The sequence below is a fragment of the Pinus tabuliformis genome, chromosome 7, assembly GCF_031772625.1.
Source record: "Pinus tabuliformis cultivar Carrire ecotype Pingquan chromosome 7, CPIR1, whole genome shotgun sequence".
Classification (NCBI taxonomy): Eukaryota; Viridiplantae; Streptophyta; class Pinopsida; order Pinales; family Pinaceae; genus Pinus; species Pinus tabuliformis.
The window spans coordinates 32,916,336-32,933,535 of record NC_142293.1 but is presented as its reverse complement, the minus strand read 5'-3'; the positions used below and the strand labels follow the sequence as shown (position 1 = coordinate 32,933,535).

General features: G+C 53.1%; 1 non-coding gene and 28 pseudogenes across 1 annotated transcript; all 29 read left to right on the top strand.

Moving 5' to 3' along the window:
- The first annotated feature begins 1,469 nt into the window (after window positions 1-1,469).
- On the top strand, window positions 1,470-1,588 carry LOC149245038 (5S ribosomal RNA; annotated as a pseudogene).
- A 210-nt stretch (window positions 1,589-1,798) lies between these two features.
- On the top strand, window positions 1,799-1,917 carry LOC149245037 (5S ribosomal RNA; annotated as a pseudogene).
- A 584-nt stretch (window positions 1,918-2,501) lies between these two features.
- Window positions 2,502-2,620, top strand: LOC149245036 (5S ribosomal RNA; annotated as a pseudogene).
- Window positions 2,621-2,842: 222 nt separating this feature from the next.
- LOC149245035 (5S ribosomal RNA) lies at window positions 2,843-2,961 on the top strand (annotated as a pseudogene).
- A 210-nt stretch (window positions 2,962-3,171) lies between these two features.
- On the top strand, window positions 3,172-3,290 carry LOC149245034 (5S ribosomal RNA; annotated as a pseudogene).
- A 581-nt stretch (window positions 3,291-3,871) lies between these two features.
- On the top strand, window positions 3,872-3,990 carry LOC149245033 (5S ribosomal RNA; annotated as a pseudogene).
- Window positions 3,991-4,513: 523 nt separating this feature from the next.
- LOC149245032 (5S ribosomal RNA) lies at window positions 4,514-4,632 on the top strand (annotated as a pseudogene).
- Window positions 4,633-5,017: 385 nt separating this feature from the next.
- Window positions 5,018-5,136, top strand: LOC149245031 (5S ribosomal RNA; annotated as a pseudogene).
- Window positions 5,137-5,294: 158 nt separating this feature from the next.
- Window positions 5,295-5,413, top strand: LOC149245030 (5S ribosomal RNA; annotated as a pseudogene).
- A 1,192-nt stretch (window positions 5,414-6,605) lies between these two features.
- Window positions 6,606-6,724, top strand: LOC149245029 (5S ribosomal RNA; annotated as a pseudogene).
- A 210-nt stretch (window positions 6,725-6,934) lies between these two features.
- Window positions 6,935-7,053, top strand: LOC149245028 (5S ribosomal RNA; annotated as a pseudogene).
- Window positions 7,054-7,637: 584 nt separating this feature from the next.
- On the top strand, window positions 7,638-7,756 carry LOC149245027 (5S ribosomal RNA; annotated as a pseudogene).
- A 212-nt stretch (window positions 7,757-7,968) lies between these two features.
- LOC149245026 (5S ribosomal RNA) lies at window positions 7,969-8,087 on the top strand (annotated as a pseudogene).
- Window positions 8,088-8,297: 210 nt separating this feature from the next.
- On the top strand, window positions 8,298-8,416 carry LOC149245025 (5S ribosomal RNA; annotated as a pseudogene).
- Window positions 8,417-8,979: 563 nt separating this feature from the next.
- LOC149245024 (5S ribosomal RNA) lies at window positions 8,980-9,098 on the top strand (annotated as a pseudogene).
- Window positions 9,099-9,310: 212 nt separating this feature from the next.
- On the top strand, window positions 9,311-9,429 carry LOC149245023 (5S ribosomal RNA; annotated as a pseudogene).
- Window positions 9,430-9,639: 210 nt separating this feature from the next.
- LOC149245022 (5S ribosomal RNA) lies at window positions 9,640-9,758 on the top strand (annotated as a pseudogene).
- Window positions 9,759-10,343: 585 nt separating this feature from the next.
- Window positions 10,344-10,462, top strand: LOC149245021 (5S ribosomal RNA; annotated as a pseudogene).
- A 211-nt stretch (window positions 10,463-10,673) lies between these two features.
- LOC149245020 (5S ribosomal RNA) lies at window positions 10,674-10,792 on the top strand (annotated as a pseudogene).
- A 1,492-nt stretch (window positions 10,793-12,284) lies between these two features.
- LOC149245019 (5S ribosomal RNA) lies at window positions 12,285-12,403 on the top strand (annotated as a pseudogene).
- A 210-nt stretch (window positions 12,404-12,613) lies between these two features.
- LOC149245018 (5S ribosomal RNA) lies at window positions 12,614-12,732 on the top strand (annotated as a pseudogene).
- A 582-nt stretch (window positions 12,733-13,314) lies between these two features.
- Window positions 13,315-13,433, top strand: LOC149245017 (5S ribosomal RNA; annotated as a pseudogene).
- Window positions 13,434-13,646: 213 nt separating this feature from the next.
- On the top strand, window positions 13,647-13,765 carry LOC149245016 (5S ribosomal RNA; annotated as a pseudogene).
- Window positions 13,766-13,975: 210 nt separating this feature from the next.
- On the top strand, window positions 13,976-14,094 carry LOC149245015 (5S ribosomal RNA; annotated as a pseudogene).
- A 585-nt stretch (window positions 14,095-14,679) lies between these two features.
- On the top strand, window positions 14,680-14,798 carry LOC149245014 (5S ribosomal RNA; annotated as a pseudogene).
- Window positions 14,799-15,010: 212 nt separating this feature from the next.
- LOC149245013 (5S ribosomal RNA) lies at window positions 15,011-15,129 on the top strand (annotated as a pseudogene).
- A 193-nt stretch (window positions 15,130-15,322) lies between these two features.
- LOC149245012 (5S ribosomal RNA) lies at window positions 15,323-15,441 on the top strand (annotated as a pseudogene).
- A 492-nt stretch (window positions 15,442-15,933) lies between these two features.
- Window positions 15,934-16,052, top strand: LOC149245011 (5S ribosomal RNA). Its single transcript, XR_016267523.1, has one exon. It is a non-coding gene; the product is annotated as a 5S ribosomal RNA (ribosomal RNA).
- Window positions 16,053-16,264: 212 nt separating this feature from the next.
- Window positions 16,265-16,383, top strand: LOC149245010 (5S ribosomal RNA; annotated as a pseudogene).
- Window positions 16,384-17,200: the final 817 nt, after the last annotated feature.

Sequence of the window (17,200 nt, the reverse complement as noted above, 5' to 3'; positions counted from 1 at the left end):
GTACCTCTCTGTGTGTAAAGCAAAAGTGCGGACAGGTCTGCACTGTGTTACAAGCAGAGGGTGCGGTCCTCTCCCAAAAGTATGAAAAACAAAAAATAATCCAAGATCTACTAAATCTACCCAATTCCACACACAACAAGCCAAAAACAGAAACAAAAACACAGTTTCTCAAGTCAAAGTAAAGCAAATCAAGAAATCAAGTCCCCAGTGGAGTCGCCATTTTGTCACACGAAATGAGTCGTTCTTGCGGACAAGATCGACCTCCCTAGTATTTGACGATATCTAGTGACAAGCAAGCCAATCAAACTCTATCTTTCTCTAAATATGCAATTTATAAACAAAGGCAAATAAGTGTTTTAGGCCTACCTTGGGTCCAATGCAAGTTTTTGGAAGCCTCGCTCCTTTGATCCAAATGAGCTCCCTTGTAGCGAATCTGCAAACACAAACAAGCACACAAATTAAATAGCACCTGAAAAGCCAATATCATAAAGCATACTTATCATGATGATCAAGGAATTCATGAAACAAATGACATAAGACAATTTGTTGAGAAAAATGAATCTGATTGTATTAATTCAAATCAAAGAAGAACTTTAAAACCTGTGCCTTGATGCTATACAAGCTCCTCCCAGGGTCCAACAAGAAGTCTCCTCTACTTTGACAAGTTTCACTCTCTTCCCAATGAAGCCAAAAGGTATGTGATCTCTCCTCTCAAGCTTAACTAGGAAGTCTCAATTCCACCAGCATTTACCCTAAAAAATGTTCAGCTTTTAACCTCTCCAGCAACCAGCCCAATGCCTTAATTTATAGTGCAATGGAGGGAAGTTACTAGGTCCACCTTCAAAGGGATAACACCTTCCTTCAAAGGGATAGCTCCTCTCATCAAGAGATTAGCTCCTTCTCTTTTGGGATGCATGAACCACCTAAGAGCGAACCATCCACGTCAAAATTCCTTCTAGAATCATCTAGAATTAACACAAAGTGATTTTTTTAGAATAAACTTGCGCCTTTTTTACTTTCACAGGGGTTCGCACCCACTCCTTTAGAGACAGAGCGGGCAAGTCCGCAGGTAATATGAACAGGGGGTGCGGGACCGCAGGCAATAGTGAGAGAAAGTGCAGAACCAGAGCTTTAATGATTTTTAAGGTCTTTCTCTCATTTTTAAAGCTTGACATGAAGAGCTGAGGTCTGAGACTTGATTAGGAGGACAATATGAATGATGATAGACCCATACTGACTGCAAATAGTCATGGTGACAATATTTTGTGTAATGGTGACCTGCTGGGAAGTCCTAGTTCTGCATCCTCCCCCTTTCCCAGCGTTAAATGCATCGGATCCCTTCAGCGGTTAAGCGTGCTCTAGCTAGGGTAGCACCAGGATGGGTGACCTCTCAAGAAGTCCTAGTTCTGCACCCTCTCCCTTTCCCGGTGAAGTGCCCGTTGAAGAAGGGGAGGGTGCGAGGTCCTTGCGGGTGTGATCATACCAGTGTTAATGCACCGGACACCATCAGAACTCCGCAGTTAAGCACGCTTGGGCTAGAGTAGTAATGGGATGGGTGACCTCCTAGGGAGTCTTAGTGTTGCACCCTCCCCCCTTTTCTCGTGTGGTGCCTGTTGAACCTCAGAGGGAGGGGGCGTGATCATACCAGCGTTAAACGCATCGGATCCCATCGGCAGTTAAGCATGCTTGGGCTAGAGTAGCACTAGGATGGGTGACCTCTCGGGGAGTCCTAGTGCTGCACCCTCCCCATTTTCTTGCGCGATGCCTGTTGAACAGGGCGAGAGCACGAGATCCATGCGGGTGCGATCATACCAGCTTTAACGCACAGAATCCCATCAGAACTCCGCAGTTAAGCACGCTTGGGTTAGAGTAAGACTGGGATGGGTGACCTCCCGAGAAGTCCCAGTGTTGCACCCTCCCCCCCTTTTTTTCACGCAGCGAGGCGGTCCATGCAGATTCATCGAAACGCTAACACTAAAGAGATCGTGTGCGATTAACCCGGAAGAGCCTCTTCTCTAGCTGTGATGAATCACGAAGTTTCAAGTTCAAAAACGAGACGCCAGTTTATCATATTAGTTGGGAGTCACAATGGGGATTCTAGAGGCAACAGAGGTGGCGTATAGTGAGAGTGGAAGACGAACTGGGGACTATTCATGTCATTGCAGTGAACATGTCATGAGGAAAGTACGTTATAGGTTCAAGTCACACGCTCTCTCTTTTAATGAATTCAGATTTTGGAAAAGTGCATGGATCATCAACGGAGAGCTAGACGGGCTCTACACAGCATCGTCGGTGGCCGCAAAACTTACGCCTTTTTCTCCACCGTCCAAGTGGCCCTACGGGAGTTGAGGGCAGTGCTGGTTCAGGGAATGCGTTGCGCCAAGGGAAGGGGAGCAAACACTGTGTCGAGCTGCTTCGGATCGAGGGCCGTGGATGGGCTGCGAGCACTCCCCGTCGCTCGCGGGTTTCCGTTGAAGAGAGGGAGGGGGCGAGATCCTTGCGGGTGCGATCATACCAGTGTTAATGCACCGGATCCCATCATAACTCCGCAATTAAGTGCGATTGGGCTAGAGTAGTACTAGGATTGGTGACCTCCTGGGAAGTTCAAGTGTTGCACCCTCTCCCACCTTCTCTCGTGCGGTGCCTATTGGGGGGGGGGGGGGGGGGGGGGGGGGGGTGTGATCATACCAGCGTTAAATGCACCGGATCCCATCAGCGGTTTTAGAGCGCTTGGGTTAGGGTAGCACTCAAATGGGTGACCTCCTAGGAAGTCCTAGTTTTGCACCCTGCCCCTTTTTCGGCGTGGTGCTCGTTGAAGAAGGGGAGGTTGCGAGGTCCTTGAGGGTGCGATCATGCCTGCATTAATGTACCAGACCCCATCAGAACTGCGTAGTTAAGCATGCTTGGGCTAGAGTAGGACTGGGATGGGTGACCTCCCGGGAAGTCCTAGTGTTGCACCGACCCCCCTTTTCTTGTGCGGTACCTGTTGGACCTCAAGGGGAGGGGGCGCGATCATACTAGCGTTAAACGCACTGGATCCTATCGGCAGTTAAGCACGCTTGGGGTAGGGTAGCACCGGGATGGGTGACCTCCCGGGAAGTCCTAGTGCTGCACCCTCACCGTTTTCCTGCGCATTGCTTGTTGAAGAAGGTGAGGGCGCGAGATGCTTGCGGGTGCGATCATACTAGCGTTAACACACTGGATCCCCTCAAAACTCCGTAGTTAAGCGCACTTAGGCTAGAGTAGTACTAGGATGGGTGACCTCCCAGGAAGTTCGAGTGTTTCACCCTTTCCTCCCTCTTCGCGCAGCGAGGCGGTCCACGCAGATTCATCGAAACGTTAACACCAAAGAGATTGTGTGTGATTAACCTGGAAGAGCCTCTTCTCAGGCCGTGATGAATCACGGAGGTTCGAGTTTAGAAACGAGATGCCAGCTTATCAACCTAGTTGGGAGTCACAACAGGGATTCTAGGGGCAACAGAGGTGACGTATTGTGAGAGTGGAAGAAGAACTAGGGAGTATTCACGTCATTGCAGCGAACACGTCATGAGGAAAGTAGGTTAGAGGTTCAAGTCATACACCCTCTCTTTCTCTGAATTCAAATTTCAGAAAAGTGCATGGATCATCAACAGAAAGCGCTGCGAGCTCTATGCAGCGTCGTCGGTGGTCGCAGAACTTCCGCCTTATTCTCTGCCGTCCGGGTGGCCCTACGGGGGCCAAGGACGGTGTTGGGTTGGGGAATGCGCTGCGTCGGGGGAAGGGGAGCAAACACTGTGTCGAGCACTTTGGATCAAGGGCCGTGGATGGGCCGCGAGCACTCCCCGTGGCTTGCAGGTCTGCGTTGAAGAGGGGGAGGGGGCGAGATCCTTGTAGGTGTGATCATACCAATGTTAATGCACCAGATCCCATCAAAACTCCACAGTGAAATGCGCTTGGGCTAGAGTAGCACTGGGATGGGTGACCACCCGGGAAGTCCTAGTGTTGCACCCTCTCCCCCCTTTTCTCATGTGGTGCACGTTGAACCTCAGTGGGAGGAGGCGTGATCATACCAGCGTTAAATGCATTGGATCCCATCAGCGGTTAACCGTGCTCGGGCTAGGGTAGCACTGGGATGGGTGACCTCCCAGGAAGTCCTAGTTCTACACCCTCCCCCTTTCCCGGTGCGGTACCCATTGAAGAGGGAGAGGGCGCGAGGTCCTTGCTTGTGTGTTCATACTAGCGTTAATGCACCAGACCCCATAAGAACTCCACATTTAACTGTGCTTTGCCTAGAGCAGTACTAGGATGGGTGACCTCCTGGGAAGTCCTAATGTTGCACCCTCCCCCCTTTTCTTGTGCGGTGCTCGTTGAACCTCAGGGGAGGGCACGCCATCATACCAGCATTAAATGCACCGGATCCCATCTGCAGTTAAGCGCGCTTGGGCTAGGGTAGCACCGGGATGGGTGACCTCCCAGGAAGTCCTAGTGCTGCAACCTCACCCTTTTCCTGCGCGATGCTCGTTTAAGAGGGGGAGGGCGTGATCATACCAGCGTTAATACACCAGATCCCATCAAAACTTCGCAGTTAAGCACGCTTGGGCTAGAGCAGCACTGGGATGGGTGACCTCCCGGGAAGTCCCAGTGTTGCACCCTCCCCACTTTTCTTCGCGCGGTGAGGCGGTCCACGCAAATTCATCAAAATGTTGACGCCAAAGAGATCGTGTGCAATTAACACAGAAGAGCCTCTTCTTTGGCCGTGATGAATCACGGAGGTTCGAGTTCAGAAATGAGATACCAGTTTAACATCCTAGTTGCGAGTCACAACGGGGATTCTAGGGGCAACAAAAGGTGACGTATTGTGAGAGAGGAAGATGAACCGGGGACTATTCACGTCATTGCAGCGAACACGTCATGAGGAAAGTAGGTTAGAGGTTCAAGTCATACGCTCTCTCTTTTTATGAATTCGGATTTTGGAAAAGTGCATGGATCATCAACGGAAAGCCTGACGAGCTCTACGTAGCGTCGTCAGTGGCCCTGCGGGTGCGATCATACCAGCGTTAACCCACCGGATCCCATCAGAACTTCGAAGTTAAGCGTGTTTAGGATAGAGCAGTACTGGGATGGGTGACCTCCCGGGAAGTCCTAGTGTTGCACCCTCTCCAACCAACGTTAAATGAACTGGATCGCATCAGCGGTAGCATCCTCGGGCTAGGGTAGCACTGGGATGGGTGACCTCCCAGGAAGTCCTAGTTCTTCACCCTCCACCTTTCCTAGCACGGTGCCCGTTGAAGAGGGGGAGAGTGCGAAGTCCTTGTGGGTGCGATCATACCAGCTTTAATGAACTGGACCCCATTAGAACTCCGCAGTGAAGCACACTTGGGCTAGAGTAGCACTGGGATGGGTGACCTCCCGGGAAGTCTTGGTGTTGCACCCACCCCCCTTTTCTTGTGCGGTCCCTATTGAATCTCAGGGGGAGGGGGCGTGATCATACTACTATTAAACGCACTGGATCCCATTGGCAGTTAAGTGCACTTGGGCTAGGGTAGCACCGGGATGGATGACCTCCTAGGAATTCCTAGTGTTGCACCCTCCACCTTTTCCTGCGCGGTGCCTGTTGAAGAGGGGGAGGGCGCGAGATCCTTGCGGGTGCGATCATACTAGCGTTAATGCTTTGGATCCCATCAAAACTCCACAGTTAAGCGTGCTTGGGCTAGAGTAGCACTGGGATGGGGTGACCTCCCGGGAAGTCCCAATGCTGCATGCTCCCCACCTTTTATTCGCGCAGCGAGGTAGTGCACGTGGATTCATCGAAATATTGACGCCAAAGAGATCCTGTGCGATTAACCTGGAAGAGCCTCTTCTATGGCCGCGATGAATCATGGAGGTTCGAGTTCAGAAATGAGAAGCCATTATATCAACCTAGTTGGGAGTCACAGCGGGGATTTTAAGGGCAACAGAGGTGGTCTATTGTGAGAGTGGAAGATGAACCGGGAACTATTCATGTCATTGTAGTGAACATGTCATGAGGAAAGTAGGTTAGAGGTTCAAGTCATACACTCTCTCTTTTTATGAATTCGGATTTTGGAAAAGTGCATGGATCATCAACAGAAAGCCAGACGAGCTCTATGCAGCATCGTTAGTGTTCACGAAACTTACGCCTTCTTCTCCGTCGTCCGGGTGGCCCTGCGGGAGTTGAGGGCGGTGTCGGATCGGGGAATGCACTGCATCGGGGGAAGGGGAGCAAACACCGTGTCGAGCTGCTTCGGATCGAGGGCCGTGGATTGGCTGCGAGCACTCCCCATGGCTCGCGGGTCTCCGTTGAAGAGGGGGGGGGCGAGATCCTTGTAGGTGCGATCATACCAGCGTTAATGCACTGGATCCCATCAGAACTCCGCAGTCCTAGTGTTGTTCCCTCTCCCCCCTTTTCTCGTGCGGTGCTCGTTGAACCTCAGGGGGAGGGGGTGAGATAATTCCAGTGTTAAATGCACTGGATCCCATCAGCGGTTAAGCACATTCTGGCTAGGGTAGCACTGGGATGGGTGACCTCCCTGGAAGTCCTAGTTCTGCACCCTCCCACTTTCCTGGTGTGGTGCTCGTTGAAGAGGGGGAGGGCGCGAGGTCCTTGCGGGTGTGATCATACCTGCGTTAATGCACCGAACCCCATCAGAACTCTGCAATTAAGCATGTGTGGGCTAGAGTAGTATTGGGATGGGTGATCTCCTGGGGAGTCCTAGTGTTGCACCCTCCCCCCTTTTCTCGTGCAGTGCCTATTGAGCCTCAGGGGGTGGGGGCGCGATCATACTAGCATTAAACGCACCAGATCTCATCGACAGTTAAGCGCGCCTGGGCTAGGGTAGCACCGGGATGGGTGACCTCCACGGAAGTCCTAGTCCTCCTCCCTCCTCCTTTTCCTGCATGGTGCCCGTTGAAGAGGGGGAGGGCGCAAGATCCTTGCGGGTGCGACTGTACTAGCATTAACGCACCGGATCCCATCAGAACTCCATAGTTAAGCATGCTTTGGCTAGAGTAGTACTGGGATGGGTGACCTCCCAAGATGTCCTAGTGTTGCACCCTCACCCACTTTTGTTCGTGCGGCGAGGCGGTCCATGCGGATTCATCGAAACGTTGAAGTCAAAGAGATCATGTGCAATTAACCCGGAAGAGCCTCTTCTCTGGTCATGATGAATCACGGAGGTTCGATGTTAGAAATGAGACGCTAGTTTATCATCCTAGTTGGGAGTCATAGCAAGGATTCTAGGGGCAATAGAGGTGACATATTGTGAGAGTGGAAGATGCACCGGGGACTATTCACGTCATTGCAGCGAACACGTAATGAGGAATGTAGGTTAGAGGTTCAAGTCATACGCTCTCTCTTTTTATGAATTTGGATTTCGGAAAAGTGCATGGATCATCAACGAAAAGCCCGACGAGCTCTACGCAGCGTCGTCGGTGGCTATGGAAGTTATGCCTTCCTCTCCGTCGTTCGGGTGGCCCTGTTGGGGCCAAGGGCGGTGCTGGGTCGGGGAATGTGCTGCGCCAGGGGAAGGGGAGAAAACAACATGTCGAGCCGCTTTGGATCGAGGGCCGTGGATGGGTTGCGAGCACTCCCTGTGGCTTGCGGGTCTCCGTTGAAGAGGGGGAGGGGGTGAGATCCTTGCGGGTGCGATCATACTAGCGTGAATGCACCAGATCCCATCAGAACTTCGCAATTGAGTGCACTTGGGCTAGAGTAGTAGTAGGATGGGTGACCTCCTGGGAAGTCCTAATGTTGCACCCTCTCCCCCCTTTTCTCTTGCGGTGCTTGTTGAACCTCAGGGGGAGCGAGCGTGATCATACCAGCGTTAAATGCATCGGATCCCTTCAACGGTTAAGCGCGCTCGGGATAGGGTAGCACTGGGATGGGTGATCTCCTGGGAAGTCCTAGTTTTGCACCCTCCCTGTTTCCTGGTGCGGTGCTCGTTGAAGAGGGGGAGGGCGCGAGGTCCTTGCGGGTGCCATTATACCAGCGTTAATGCACTTGAACCCATTAGAACTCCATAGTTAAGCGCGCTTGGGCTAGAGTAGTAATGGGATGGGTGACCTCCAGGGAAGTCCTAGTGTTCCACCCTACCCCCTTTTGTCATGCGGTGCCTATTGAACTTCAGGAGGAGGGGGCGCGATCATACCAGTGTTAAACGCACTGGATCCCATCGGCAGTTAAGCACGCTTGGGCTAGGGTAGCACCGGGATGGGTGACCTCTCGGAAAGTCCTAGCTTTGCACCCTCTCCCTTTTCCTACGAGGTGCTTGTTGAAGAGGGGGAGGGCGCAAGATCCTTGCGGATGCGATAATACTAGCGTTAATGCACCGGATCCCATCAGAACTCCACAGTTAAGTGCGCTTGGGCTAGAGTAGTACTAGGATGGGTGACCTCCTAAGAAGTCCCAGCGTTGCACCCTCCCCCCCTTTTCTTGGTGCGGCGAGGTGGTCCATGCGGATTCATCGAAACAATTATGCCGAAGAGATCGTGTGCGATTAACCCAGAAGAGCCTCTTCTCTGACCGTGATGAATCATAGATGTTCGAGTTCAGAAACGAGATGTCAGTTTATAATCCTAGTTGGGAGTCACAGCGGGGATTCTAGGGGCAATAGAGGTGACGTATTGTGAGAGTGGAAGATGAACTGGAGACTATTCACGTCATTGCAGCGAACACGTCATGAGGAAAGTAGGTTAGAGGTTCAAGTCATACGCTCTCTCTTTTTATGAATTCGGATTTCGGAAAAGTACATGGATCATCAACGAAAGCATTGTCGGTGGCTGCAGAACTTATGGCTTCTTCTCCGCCATCCGGTGGCCCTGCGGGGGCTGAGGGCGGCGCTAGGTCGTGGAATACGCTGTTCCAGGGGAAGGGGAGCAAACAGCGTGTCGAGCCGCTTCAAATCGAGGGTCGTGGATGGGCCGCGAGCACTCCCCGTGGCTTGCGGGTCTCCGTTGAATGGGGGGATGGGGCGAGATCCTTGCGGGTGCTATCATACCAATGTTAATGCACCGGATCCCATCAGAACTTCGCAGTTAAGAACGCTTGGGCTAGAGTAGTACTAGGATGGGTGACCTCCCGGGAATTCCTAGAGTTGCACCCTTTCCTCCCTTTTCTCATGCAGTGCTCGTTGAACCTCAGTGGGAGGGAGCGCGATCATACCAACGTTAAATGCACTAGATCCCATTAGCGGTTAAGCGTGCTCGGGCTAGGGTAGCACTGGGATGGGTGACCTCCCGGGAAGTCCTAGTTTTGCACCCTCCCCGTTTCCCCGGGCGGTGCCTGTTGAAGAGGTGGAGGGCGCGAGGTCTTTGCGGGTGCCATAATACCAATGTTAATGCACAGGAACCCATAAGAACTCCGCAGTTAAGTGCGCTTGTGCTAGAGTAGTACTGGGATGGGTGACCTCTCGGGAAGTCCTAGTGTTGCACCTTGCCCCCTTTTGTCGTGCGGTGCTCGTAGAAGCTCAGTGGGAGGGGGTGCGATCATACTAGCGTTAAACGCACTGGATCCCATCGGCAGTTAAGCGCGCTTGGGCTAGGGTACCTCCGAGATGGGTGACCTCTCGGGAATTCTTAGTGTTGCACCCTCCCCCTCTTCCTGCGCGGTGCCCGTTGAAGAGGGGGAGGGCGCGAGATCCTTGCGGGTGCGATCATACCAGCGTTAACGCACCGGATCCCATCAGAACTTGGCAGTTAAGCACGCTTGGGCTAGAGTAGTACTGGGATGGATGACCTCCCTGGAAGTCCCAGTGTTGCACTCTCCCGCCCTTTTCTTCGCGCGGCGAGGCGGTCCACGCCGATTCATCGAAATGTTGACGCCAAAGAGATCGTGTGCAATTAACACGGAAGAGCCTCTTCTCTGGTTGTGATGAATCAAACAGGTTCGAGTTCAGAAACAAGACACTGGTTTATCATCCTCGTTGGGAGTGACATCGGGGATTCTAGGGGCAACAGAGGTGACGTATTATGAGAGTGGAAGATGAACTGGGGACTATTCACGTCATTGCAGCGAACATGTCATGAGGAATGCAGGTTAGAGGTTGAAGTCATATGCTCTCTATTTTTATGAATTTGGATTTTGAAAAAGTGCATGGATCATCAACGGAAAGCTCGACGAGCTCTACGCAACATCGTCAGTGGCAGCGAAACTTATGCCTTCTTCTCCGCCGCCCAAGTGGCCCTGCGGGGGCCGAGGGCGGTGCCGGTTCGGGGAATGCGCTGCACTGGGGGAAGGGGAGCAAACACCGTGTCGAGCCACTTCGGATCGAGTGGCCGTGGATGGGCCGCAGGCAGTACCCGTGCCTCGTGGGTTTTCGTTGAAGAGGGGAAGGGGGCAAGATCCTTGCGGGTGCGATCATACCAACGTTAATGCATCGGATCCTATCAGAACTTAGCAGTTAAATGCGCTTGGGCTAGAGTAGCACTGGGATGGGTGACCTCCCTGGAAGTCTTAGTGTTGCACCCCCTCCCCCCTTTCCTCGTGCAGTGCCCGTTGAACCTTAGGGGAGGGGGTGCGATCATACTAGCGTTAAATGCACTGGATCCCATTAGCGGTTAAGTGCACTCGGGCTAGGGTAGCCCTAGGATGGGTGACCTCCCAGGAAGTCCAAGTTCTCCATCCTCCCCCTTTCTCGGTGCGGTGCTCGTTGAAGAGGGGGAGGACGCGAGGTCCTTGCGGGTGCGTTCATACCAGCATTGATGCACCAGACCCCATCATAACTAAGCAGTTAAGCGCGCTTGGGCTAGAGTAGTACTGAGATGGGTGACCTCCCAAGAAGTCCTAGTGTTGCACCCTACCCCTTTTCTTGCGCAGTGCCTGTTGTAGAGGGGGAGGGGGCAAGATCCTTGCTAGTGTGATTAAACAAGCGTTAATGCACCGATCGCATCAGAGCTTCGTAGTTAAGCGTGCTTGGGCTAGAGTAGCACTGGGAAGTCCCAGTGTTGCACCTTCCCCCCCTTTTCTTCACGCGACAATGCAGTCCACGCAGATTCATCTAAATGTTGACGCCAAAGAGATCATGTGCGATTAACCCGAAAGAGCCTCTTCTCTGGCCGTGATGAATGACGAAGGTTTGAGTTCAGAAACGAGACGCCAGTTTATCATCCTAGTTGGGAGTCACAGCAGGGATTCTAGGGGCAACAGAGGTGACGTATTGTGAGAGTGGAAGATGAACCAGGGACTATTCACGTCATTGCAGTGAACACATCATGAGGAAAGTAGGTTAGAGGTTCAAGTCATACGCTCTCTCTTTTTATGAATTCGGATTTCGGAAAAGTGCATGGATCGTCAATGGAAAGCCCGGCGAGCTCTATGCACTGTCATCGGTGGCCACGGAACTTCCGATCCCAGTCGCCCTGCGGGGGTTGAGGTCGGTGCTCAGTCGGGGAATGTGCTGTGCTGGGGGAAGGGGAGGAAACATTGTGTTGAGCTGCCTTGGATTGAGGGCCATGGATGGGCCGCGAGCACTCCCCGTGGCTCGCGGGTCTCCGTTGAAGGGGGGGGGGGAGAGATCCTTGCAAGCGTGATCATACCAACGTTAATGTACCAGATCCCATCAGAACTCTGCAGTTAAGTGCACTTGGGCTATAGTAGAACTAGGATGGGTGACCTCACGGGAAGTCCTAGTGTTGCACCCTCTCCCCCCTTTTCTCGTGTGGTGCCCGTTGAACCTCAGGGGGAGGGGGTGCGATCATACTAGCGTTAAATGCACCAGATCCCTTCAGCGATTAAGCGTGCTCGGGCTAGGGTAGCACTCGGATGGGTGACCTCCCGGGAAGTCCTAGTTCTGCACCCTCTCCCTTTCCCAGTGTTAAATGCACTAGATCCCTTCAGCAGTTAAATGCATTCATATTAGGGTAGCACTAGGATGGGTGACCTCCCGGGAAGTCCTAGTGCTGCACCCTCCCCGTTTCTCGGTGTGGTGCCCATTGAAGAGGGGGAGGGCACGAGGTCCTTGTGGGTGCGATCATACCAGCATTAATGCACTGGACATCATCAGAACTCTGCAGTTAATCGCGCTTGCGCTAGAGTAGTAATGGGATGGGTGACCTCCCAGGAAGTCATAGTGTTGCACCGTCCCCCCTTTTCACGTGTGGTGCCCGTTGAACCTCAGGGGGAGGGGGCATGATCATACCAGCGTTACACGCACCAGATCCCATCGGCAGTTAAGCGTGCTTGGGCTAGGGTAGCACTGTGATGGGTGACCTCCCGGAAAGTCCTAGTGTTGCACCCTCCCCCTTTCTCGGTGCGGTGCCCGTTGAAGAGGGGGAGGGCGCGATGTCCTTGCGGGTGCGATCATACCAGCATTAATGCACCGGACACCATTAGAACTCCGCAGTTAAGTGCTCTTGTGCTAGAGTAGTAATGGGATGGGTGACCTCCCAGGAAGTCCTAGTGTTGCACCCTCCCCCCTTTTCTCGTGCAGTGCCCGTTGAACCTCAGGGGGAGGAGGCGCGATCATACCAGCGTTAAACACACTGGATCCCATCGGCAGTTAAGCGTGCTTGGGCTAGAGTAGCAATGGGATGGGTGACCTCTCGGGAAGTCCTAGTGCTGCACCCTCCCCCTTTTCCTGTGCGGTGCCCGTTGAAGAGGGCGAGAGTGCGAGATCCATGTGGGTGCGATCATACCAACTTTAACGAACAGAATCCCATCAGAACTCTACAGTTAAACGTGATTGGGCTAGAGTAGTACTGGGATGGGTGACCTCCCGGGAAGTCCCAGTGTTTCACCCTCCCACCCTTTTTTTCTTGTGGCGAGGCGGTCCACGCGGATTGATCGAAATGCTAACACCAAAGAGATCGTGTGCGATTAACCCGGAAGAGCCTCTTCTCTGGCCGTGATGAATCATGGAGGTTCGAGTTCAGAAACGAGATGCTAGTTTATCATATTAGTTGGGAGTCACAGCGGGGATTCTAGGCGCAACAGAGGTGACGTATTATGCGAGTGGAAGACGAACCGGGGACTATATGTCATTGCAGCGAACACATCTTGAGGAAAGTAGGTTAGAGGTTCAAGTCATACGTTCTCTCTTTTAATGAATTCAGATTTTGGAAAAGTGCATGGATCATCAACGAAAAGCCAGATGAGCTCTACACAGCATCGTCGGTCGCTGCAAAATTTACTCCTTGTTCTCCGCCGTCTGGGTGGCCCTGCGGGAGCTGAGGACAGTGCCGGGTCAGGGAATGCGCTACATTGGGGGAAGGGGAGCAAACACAGTGTCAAGCTGCTTCGGATCGAGGGCCGTGGATGGGCCGCGAGAACTTCCCATCACTCGCGGGTCTTCGTTGAAGAGTGGGAGGGGGCGAGATCCTTGCGGGTGTGATCATACCAACGTTAATGCACCAGATCCCATCAGAACTCCATAACTAAGCGCGCTTGGGCTAGAGTAGTACTAGCATTTGTGACCTCCCGGGAAGTCCTAGTGTTGCACCCTCTCCCACCTTCTCTCGTGCGGTGCCTGTTGAACCTCACGGGGAGGGGGCGCGATCATACTAGCGTTAAATGAACTGGATCCCATAAACGGTTTTAGCGCGCTCGGGCTAGGGTAGCATTCGGATGGGTGACCTCTCGAGAAGTCCTAGTTTTGCACCCTCCCCCTTTCCCGGCGTGGTGCCTGTTGAAGAGGGGGAGGGTGCGAGGTCCTTGCAGATGCGATCATACTTGCGGTAATGTACCGGACCCCATCAGAACTCCGTAGTTAAGCGTGCTTGGGCAAGAGTAGCACTGGGATGGGTGACCTCTTGGGAAGTCCTAATGTTGCACCCACCCCCCTTTTCTCGTGCGGTGCCCGTTGAACCTCAGGGGGAAGGGGCATGATCATACCAGTGTTAAATGCACCGGATCCCATCGATAGTTAAGCACGCTTGGGCTAGGGTAGCAACGGGATGGGTGACCTCCCGGGAATTCCTAATGGTGCACCCTCATTGTTTTCCTGTGCGGTGCCTGTTGAAGAAGGTGAGGGCGCGAGATGCTTGTGGGTGCGACCATACCAGCGTTAACGCACTTCATCCCATCAGAACTCCGTAGTTAAGCGCGCTTGGGCTAGAGTAGTACTGGCATGGGTGACCTCAAGGGAAGTCCTAGTGTTGCACCCTCCCCTCCCTTTTCTTTGCGCAACGAGGTGGTCCACGTGGATTCATTGAAACATTGATGCCAAAGAGATCATGTGCGATTAACCGGGAAGAGCCTCTTCTCAGGGCGTGATGAATCATAGAGGTTCGAGTTCAGAAACGAGACGCTAGTTTATCAACCTAGTTGGGAGTCACAACGGGGATTCTAGGGGCAACAGAGGTGACGTATTGTGAGAGTGGAAAATGAACCGGGGAGTATTCACGTCATTGCAGCGAACATGTCATGAGGAAAGTAGGTTAGAGGTTCAATTCATACGCTCTCTCTTTTTCTGAATTCAGATTTCGTAAAAGTGCATGGATCATCAACGGAAAGCCCTGTGAGCTCTATGCAGCGTTGTCGGTGGCCACGGAACTTCTCCCTTCTTCTCCGCTGTTTGGGTGGCCTTGTGGGGGCCAAGGGCGGTGCCTAGTTGGGGAATGTGCTGCGTTGGGGGAAGGGGAGCAAACACTGTGTCGAGCCGCTTCGAATCAAGGGCTGTGGATGGGCCGCGAGCGCTCCTCATGGCTCGCGGGTCTCTGTTGAAGAGGGGGAGGGGGCGAGATCCTTGTAGGTGTGATCATACCAACATTAATGCACCGGATCCCATCAGAACTCTGAAGTTAAGCGCGTTTGGGCTAGAGTAGTACTGGGATGGATGACCACCTGGGAAGTCCTAGAGTTGCACCCTCTCGCCCCTTTTCTCGTGCGGTGCACGTTGAACCTCAGTGGGAGGGGGCGCGATCATACCAATGTTAAATGCACTGGATCCCTTCAGCGGTTAAGCGTGCTTGGGCTAGGGTAGCACTGTGATGGGTGGCCTCCTGGGAAGTCCTAGTTCTGCACCCTCCCCCTTTCCGTGCACGGTACCCGTTGAAGAGGGCGAGGGCGTGAGGTCGTTGCTGGTGCGATCATACCAGTGTTAATGCATTGGACCCCATCAAAACTCCACAGTTAAGCGCGCTTTGGCTAGAGTAGTACTGGGATGGGTGACCTCCCGGGAAGTCCTATTGTTGCACCCTCCCCCCTTTTCTCATGTGGTGCCCGTTGAACCTCACTGGGAGGGGGCACGATCATACCAACGTTAAACACACCGGATACCATCGGTAGTTAAGCGCGCTTGGGCTAGGGTGGCACCGGGATGGGTGACCTCCCGGGAAGTTCTAGTGTTGCACCCTCCCCCTTTTCTTGTGTGATGCCTATTGAAGAGGGGGAGGGCACAATCATAACAACGTTAATGCACAAGATCCCATCAGAACTCTGCAGTTAAGCGCGCTTGGGCTAGAGTAGTACTGGGATGGGTGACCTCCCGAGAAGTCCCATTGTTGCACCCTCCCCCTTTTTCTTCGAATGGCGAGGCGGTCCACGCGGATTCATCGAAACGTTGACGCCAAAGAGATCTTGTGGGATTAACCCAGAAGAGCCTCTTCTTTGGCCGTGATGAATCACGGAGGTTCGAGTTGAGAAATGAGACGCCAGTTTATCATCCTAGTTGGGAGTCACAGCGGGGATTCTAGGGGCAACTGAGGTGACGTATTGTGAGAGAGGAAGATGAACTGGGGACTATTCACGTCATTGCAGCGAACACATCATGAGGAAAGTAGGTTAGAGGTTCAAGTCATACACTCTCTCTTTTTATGAATTCAGATTTTGGAAAAGTGCATGGATCATCAACAGAAAACCCGACGAGCTCTACGCAGCGTCATCGGTGGCCGCGGAACTTACTCCTTGTCCGCCGAGGTGCCCTGCGGGAGCCGAGCGCAGTGGCGAGTCGGGGAATGCACTGTGTCAGGGGAAGGGGAGCAAGCACCGTCTCGAGCCGTTTCGGGTGCGATCATACCAGCGTTAACCCACCGGATCCCATCGGAACTCCGCAGTTAAGCGCGTTTGGGCTAGAGTAGTACTGGGATGGGTGACCTCCTGGGAAGTCCTAATGTTGCACCCTCTCCACCCTTTTCTCGTGTGGTGCCCATAGAACCTTAGGGGAGGGGGCGCAATCATACCAGCGTTAAATGCATTGGATCCCATCAGCGGTTTCAGCGCGCTCGGGTTAGGGTAGCATTAGGATGGGTGACCTCCCGGGAAGTCCTAGTTCTGTAGCCTCCGCCTTTCCCAGCACGATGTTCGTTGAAGAGGGGGAGGGTGCAAGGTCCTTGCGGGTGCGATCATACCAGCTTTAATGCATCGGACCCCATTAGAACTCCGTAGTTAAGCGCGCTTGGGCTAGAGTAACACTGGGATGGGTGACCTCTCGAGAAATCCTAGTGTTGCACCCACCCCCCTTTTCTTGTGCGGTGCCCGTTGAACCTCAGGGGGAGGGGGCGTGATCATACCAGCGTTAAACGCACTGGATCCCATCAGCAGTTAAGCGTGCTTGGGCTAGGGTAGCACCAGGATGGGTGACCTACCAGGAAGTCCTAGTGCTATACCCTCCCCCTTTTCCTGCGCGGTCCCTGTTGAAGAGGGGGAGGGTGCGAGATCCTTGTGTGTGCGATCATACTAGCGTTAATCCTCCGAATCCAATCAAAACTCTGCAGTTAAGCGCACTTGGGCTAGAGTAGCACTGGGATGGGTGACTTCTCGGGAAGTCACAGTGCTGCATGCTCCCCTCCTTTTATTCGCATGGCGAAGCAGTCCACGCGGATTCATCGAAACATTGACACCAAAGAGATCGTGTGTGATTTAACCCGGAAGTGCCTCTTCTCTGGCTGTGATGAATCACGGAGGTTTGAGTTCAAAAACGAGATGCTAGTATATCAACCTAGTTGGGAGTCACAACGAGGATTTTAAGGGAAATAGAGGTGGTCTATTGTGAGAGTGGAAGACGAATCGGGGACTATTCATGTCATTGCAGCGAACACGTCATGAGGAAAGTAGGTTAGAGGTTCAAGTCATATGCTCTCTCTTTTTATGAATTTGGATTTTGGAAATTGCATGGATCATCAACGGAAAGCTAGACAAACTCTACGCAGCATCGTCGGTGGCTGCAAAACTTACGCATTCTTCTCCGCTGTCCGGGTGGCCCTGAGGGAGCCGAGGGCGGTGCCGGGTCGGGGAAAGCGCTGCGCCGGGGGAAGGGGACCAAACACCGTG